The following is a 6580-nucleotide window of genomic DNA, read 5'->3' as shown; positions in this document are numbered from 1 at the left end:
TATCAAGGTTAAAACTAACAATAAGCACATAAACACAAAATGTACAACCACTCACGAGAGAGAGAGAGAGAGAGATAACCTCATTTGAACAACCCTCCCCCTGCTTTGTATTGTTATGGCAACATATTCAACGTAGGTGGAACCACCCAGGTCCCTCATTGTGAAACAAGGTAACTAGTTGGTCCGTAACCCCGTGGACCGGTGGCAGTGATTCGTACTTCCTCCATCATTGCGGAGTTGCACGTATTTCGTGATTTGTTACATTCAGTGTCTCATCGCTTCGCTGAAAAACTGTTATAACCGTCTCGGATAATGTGGGTTCATCCTGTTGAAGAAATACTGCACATTCCTCCAATTGCAGGTAAATGCATTGTTCAACGACACTGCTGGCTAGAAGCTGAGGTATAATCCAAACAGAATGTATAATTTTGCATTCATTTTGACGGAATATCCGTGACAAGGATCACTGAAACGAGCCGCTGTGGATTTCTTGTGAGTGTTGCAAGAACTCTATTATTCAAGATACTGAAAATAGGATGGAAATTGTAGCAAGTGAGACTATGACGTCAGCTGAACCATTGTAACTATAAAAATGAATAATCAAATTTACTGAAGTTATACCGTTTAAAAATAAACAGTCAGAGAGAGAGAGAGAGAGAGAGAGAGAGAGAGAGAGAGAGAGAGAGAGAGAGAGAGAGATTGTCAACTATTCTACTGAAACAATATGAAGACTGTTGTGTATATCAATGCATGAATTCTTTGAATAATCCATGAATTCATATCGAAAGTTAGTGAGCGTGTCTATGAGTCTTTATGCGCGTCTCAGGGAGAGAGAGAGAGAGAGAGAGAGAGAGAGAGAGAGAGAGAGAGAGAGAGAGAAGATTACGACGTGTGGATAATACATGAGCTCTGTGACTATTCCACGAAATCAGACTGAGTGTAGTTCGCCTACGTGTGTGTGTGTGTGTGTGTGTGTGTGTGTGTGTGTGAGAGAGAGAGAGAGAGAGAGAGAGAGAGAGAGAGAGAAATATTACGACGTGTGGATAATACATGAGCTCTGTGACTATTCCACGAAATCAAACTGAGTGTAGTTCGCCTACGTGTGTGTGTGTGTGAGTGAGAGAGAGAGAGAGAGAGAGAGAGAAGAGAGAGAGAGAGAGAGATGATGATGATGACTGGTGTGGGTAATGCATGAGTCCTGTGACCATACAATGCAATCAGATTGAGTGTGAGCCTGCCTACGTGTGTGTGTGTGTGTGTGTGTGAGTGAGAGAGAGAGAGAGAGAGAGAGAGAGAGAGAGAGAGAGAGAGAGAGAGAAAACTCGTCAACTATTTGAAAATATAAAACAGACCCTTATCTTGCCCGACAGAACAATCGAAAGAGGGCATTAAGTAAATAGACATACCTGCAACACAGTTGGAATGTTACGGGTATTAGGAAAGACAGTTAAAAACTAAAATGATTAAATTTGTTTGAAGGATCAGCGCAACTGAGTTAATTTGCTTAGGATTACCCCATGTTTAACGTGAAGAACCTGAATTACATAGCTGGTATTTACAATTAACAGAAACCGGAAGAATGGGTGCATATCATCAATTTGAATTTCAAGGCAGGGCCCTGTGGGCTTCTTCCATACGAATCTTTGAATAATAATAATAATAATAATAATAATAATAATAATAATAATAATAATAATAATTGTAATAATCTTTATTTCTTCTCTGTTCTCCTTCTATTTCTCTATCTTTCCCCTCACCCAAGATGGGACACACGAAAGTTGCAAAACCAAGCACAATTTTTACTGCTAAGGTTAATAGAGGCATAGTGGATTTACGCTGATCATCCAGTTGTCAGGAATGCAATGGAAGAACGAAGGGGAGAGAGTGAGAGAGAAAGGAGCGCTATTTTTAAAGATGAAAATTATCTTCCAGGGGGACGATAGCTTGGTGGATCTATTCTTTTCCTGTTGCAATATCAAACCTAACTATAAGTGATATTTCATCTTAAAAAGGCTACGCCAACCTTGCAATGGATTAAAAAGACCGGGTGTGTATGTGAAATCTAGAGGCATTTTCATGGTGATATATCGTTTAGGAAGTACTTTTTTGAAAGAAAAAAAGCTAATATTATCGTAATTTCAAGTCACAGATATATACAACATACAGATAGCAAAGAGATAGCATAAAATACACAAGGAAGACGGGAAAACTGTAACAGCTGCAATGAGAACATTAACCATTGCAATAAGGGGTTACCATAAAACAAGTAGAAAAATGCGCCGAAGAAACGAGTTTTCTGTACAGCGTATAATGCTGTATGAAACTCTTACCCACGGTCCATGATAATCTCAGCGCGGTTCACGAAACTCTAAGTCACGGCTCCCGGTGATGGCGTATGATGTTGGCACCTATAGCGTTACTAGACACACGATCATGGCGCTAACCATAACCTTAACTAAAATAAAAACTACTAAGGGTAGAGGGCTGCCATCTGCTATGTTTGATGATTGGAGGGTTGATGATCAGCACAACAATTTGCAGCCCTCTAGCCTAAGTAGTTTTAAAGATCTGAGGGCGGAGAGAAAAAGTGCGGACGGACTGACAAATAGCCCTCTCAATGGTTTTCTTTTACAGAAAACTAAAAAGAAAGGGCACAGGAGGATTCAATATGTGGTACGGCTAAAATTACGAGATTGTTTGAAGCACAAATACCTAGTAATTAATATGACACCATTTTAATTTACAGTCTCTCCCAGGCCTTCGTTTTTTCATTAGGGGGTATATGCACTGCTGTACCACGCGCCATAAAGACGCGTCGGCAACTTATCGCGGACACAGGAAGGTCGAATTCAACTCATCGACTAACTATACACTGCGTCCTGGGCTTAGATAGTTACGCTATGTATAAGTTTTAGGTAAATAAAAAGATATCTGGGTGTACATTTGCAACTGAAAAGTGTTTTAATAATTTACAGTATGCGAATTACACCGTTAATATTCGAAATAGGATATTGTTATTATTGTTGAATGTAAGCTGAATGTAACTATCTAAAGCCCGGGACGCAGTGTTACCGGACAGATGGAAAAAAACAGAGTACAGATAATTCTAACCAGTACTTCATATGATTATCCAGCCGTTGACATGTTTTTATTTTGTTTGCAATATGTAAGTGACAAGTTTCTGACGTATGTTTATGGCAGCATGCTTGCTGTGTTGTGGACGCACCTTCGCATTCTGTTATCTGTCATTTATTTAGCAAATGAAGCAAGAAATTCTACATGGAAATTAAATTATGCCTCAGTGTGTGCTGCATAAATCTCAGAGGTCGTTGACTTGCAAGATGGCCAATAACAAGCATTCGATACAGCCAAGACGACCTACCTATTTAGACGCATCATGAACAGTAATATTCGATGGAGTTTTCAGAAAATAACTAAATGAATAAGCAGATAAATGAATAAAAGTAATAACACCCCACAGGCGGATGAGAGCGATTTTAAAGAGTTCGGTCCACGCGAAACGGGAACCTCCATAACAATGGGGAGTATTTTCCTATTTCATAAACACCCCTCACACTACTTTCGCAGGTAACATTGAACCTGGTGTCTTTCCATCATAGCAAACGAATGATGGGTAAATGTCATTCTTGAACAAGGTTAAAAACAATAAGGACTGAGGTATAATGACACACATTTATTTTCACATCTCAGAAAGTAGAGACGATTTAAATCCCTCGTTAAAAGATTTGAATGGGAACATTACATTATAGATTTTTATTGTATTAGAATATTAGATTTTTTTTTCATAAATCAAAAGTAAACTTACATAAACACCCACACACACAAACCGCTCATGGTGCACATTTAGTTTCAAGGACAACTCACCTGATTTTTTAAAACTGACTTTCGACTTACACTTTCCCATCTTTCCTGGAATACAATTATGATGTTAAAAAAATCTGGTAATTAGTTTCGGCTGCTTACTATATTACAAAATAGGGGTATTTTACTTGGTCACCCGTACTCAGGGTAAAGAAAGGAGATGGGCTAGCATTCTCACTCCAAAATACTTACTGAAAACCAAAATGTTAACACTCAGGAACCACCACCCACATGAGAGGGTATACTATGTATGTATGTATGTAGTATGTATGTATGTATATATATATATATATATATATATATATATATATATATATATATATATTACAGACAAAATCCACGAAGAAAAATGAAGGACGAGAAGTCGAAAGGCCTTGCAGCAGCACTCCATTGTTTCACTTTTGTTTTGGTTTTTGTCTTTATTTATGTATTCATCATGTTCCATAATTTCGGGATTCATTTATATATATATATACATACATATATATATATATATATATATATATAGATATATATATATATAATAAAAAATTAAGCCTCAAATATCTTTCTAATATTCGGTACCTTGTGAATAACTTATATCCATGGCTTAAAGGGAATTATAACGGACAAGTGCTTTGTCACCGTCATCGGTAGGATTACAACCGCTGCCTTGTTTAGAAACAACGATAGACAGTGACTTTAACCACCCAGCTATCAAGAGAGATGTAAGCCAATATCGACTCTGCGGCACATAAGACTGTTCAATTTAGGTTCTCTAATTAGATTCGATGTCAGCCTTACTTCCACCTTAATTGATGATTGGAGAGTTTGTACACTTGGCTAATTACGAGTTTTAGTTGAATATAAAAACGAAATTTTCTATATTATAAGAAATTAAGCTGCAAATATTAAGCCTCTGGAATACCTTATACCAAAGGGGAATTGTAATTGATTAGTGCTTCATCACTGGCGGGATTTGAGATAAGTGTTATACACTTACCAATCATTTGCCATGGTGGCGATGCGCTGATTTCGACTCTAAGTACAGAATCTGAATTTGACAAGCATAGGTACAACAGAGTTGATAGTAATTCTGTCTCCCTTGCCAACTCAGTGGCCAAAGTCACTGTCTATAGTTCTTTCTGAACGAGGCCGCGGTTTGAATCCTACCGGTTACGATGCACTTATCAATGTTAATTCTCCCAGAGTGTAAATTACTCCCCAGGTATAATGAACTAAATATTGAATATCAAATATAGATATGTGTATAATATAATATATATATATTATATATATATCTATCTATCTATATATATATATAATATATTATATATAAATATAAATATATATATTATATTTATATATATATATATATATATATATATATATATGTATATATATTGTATATATATCTTATATATATTTATATATATATGTATAATATATAATAATTATATATATAGTAAATATATATATATATATATATATATATACCACACACTTTATCTTGTTTTGTGTGTGTGTGTGTGTGTCAGGGATCCTAAAAACTCATCCCTTTATACAAGGTATATAAATTCCGCGGAGAAGTTCCAAGCCTTCAAATAAATAATGTGAAAACTTTACTATACGTGGATTACAATTTGCCAAATTGAACAGAAAGGCTCAAAGAAGAGTGAAATAAAATGGAAAAAGAATAAAGGTGGAGAAACCACAAATAATGTCCCTGGTATTATGACGCTTCCATTGTAAGGGTTTGTGACTTTTTTGGGTCTGTCCTTCCTTTTCCTTTTTCATTGCCTATACGGAATGAAATGGAACGGAATATAGGAGAAAAATGAATTTTAATCTTGGAAATTTGGAAAAATGTTCAAAAGAATTGGTTTTTTTCTTTTTATTTAAAAACAAGTAAGATGTAGCTGGGTAATTAGTTTATGCTTAAAAAAAATCAGTATGCATCGGCGTACGAAACCCAGAAACATTGAATGGTAATGGAAAACGGCTAAATGCGGAAGAGATCCAAGACTATAAATTTGAACCAAATTGGTCCAGAGGTAAACGGGTCCATTTCTGAAAACCATTTCAAATACCATTTTCCACCTTCCTATCCCGCCGCCTGCTCTTGACATATAAATTTGTGCATCTTTTCTTTTTTTAATTTTTGTTTGTTTGTTTTGGTACACTTAACGCCTTTTTTTACCCTAGGCCCAAGCCCGTCAAAGGCCAAGCACTTGGACCTATGAAATCATTCAGCGCCGCTGGAAGTGAAAAGTGCAACAGAGAGGTTTTTCCTCCGGTTGCAGCTTTCAAACATACCTACTCTCAGTTTCCTTTCCAGCGGCGCTGAATGACTTCATAGGTCCCAGTGCTTGCCCATGGGTCTAAACTCTTTATTCTATTGGCTTATACGGGCTTGGGCCTGGGGTAAAAAATAAAGGCGTTAAGTGTACCAAAAGAAAAAAAAAAGAAAAAGAAAAGATGCACAAATATATGTGTCAAGAGCAGGCGGAGGGATAGGGAGGTGGAAAATGGTATTTGAAATGATTTTCAGAAATGGAACCGTTAACCTCTGGATTAATTTGGTTCAAATTTATAGTCTTGGATCTCTTCCGCATTTAGCCGTTTTCCATTACCATTCAATGTTTCTGGGTTTCGTACGCCGATGCATACTGATTTTTTTTAAGCATAAACTAATTACCCACCAACATCTTACTTTTTA

At 36.6% G+C, this 6580-nt stretch overlaps 1 protein-coding gene across 1 annotated transcript in view; it reads left to right on the top strand.

Moving 5' to 3' along the window:
- Positions 1–194: 194 nt before the first annotated feature.
- The window catches only part of LOC135219387 (uncharacterized), a 30184-nt gene continuing 23798 nt past the window's right edge, over positions 195–6580 (top strand). The window contains exon 1 of the mRNA XM_064256118.1: positions 195–361. The gene's annotated coding sequence lies outside the window, so the exon portion shown is untranslated. The remainder of the gene's footprint in view (positions 362–6580) is intronic.

The sequence above is a fragment of the Macrobrachium nipponense genome, chromosome 1 (genome assembly GCF_015104395.2).
Source record: "Macrobrachium nipponense isolate FS-2020 chromosome 1, ASM1510439v2, whole genome shotgun sequence".
Classification (NCBI taxonomy): Eukaryota; Metazoa; Arthropoda; class Malacostraca; order Decapoda; family Palaemonidae; genus Macrobrachium; species Macrobrachium nipponense.
Note: the sequence above shows the minus strand (reverse complement) of the source record. Positions and strands in the feature narration are given on the sequence as shown.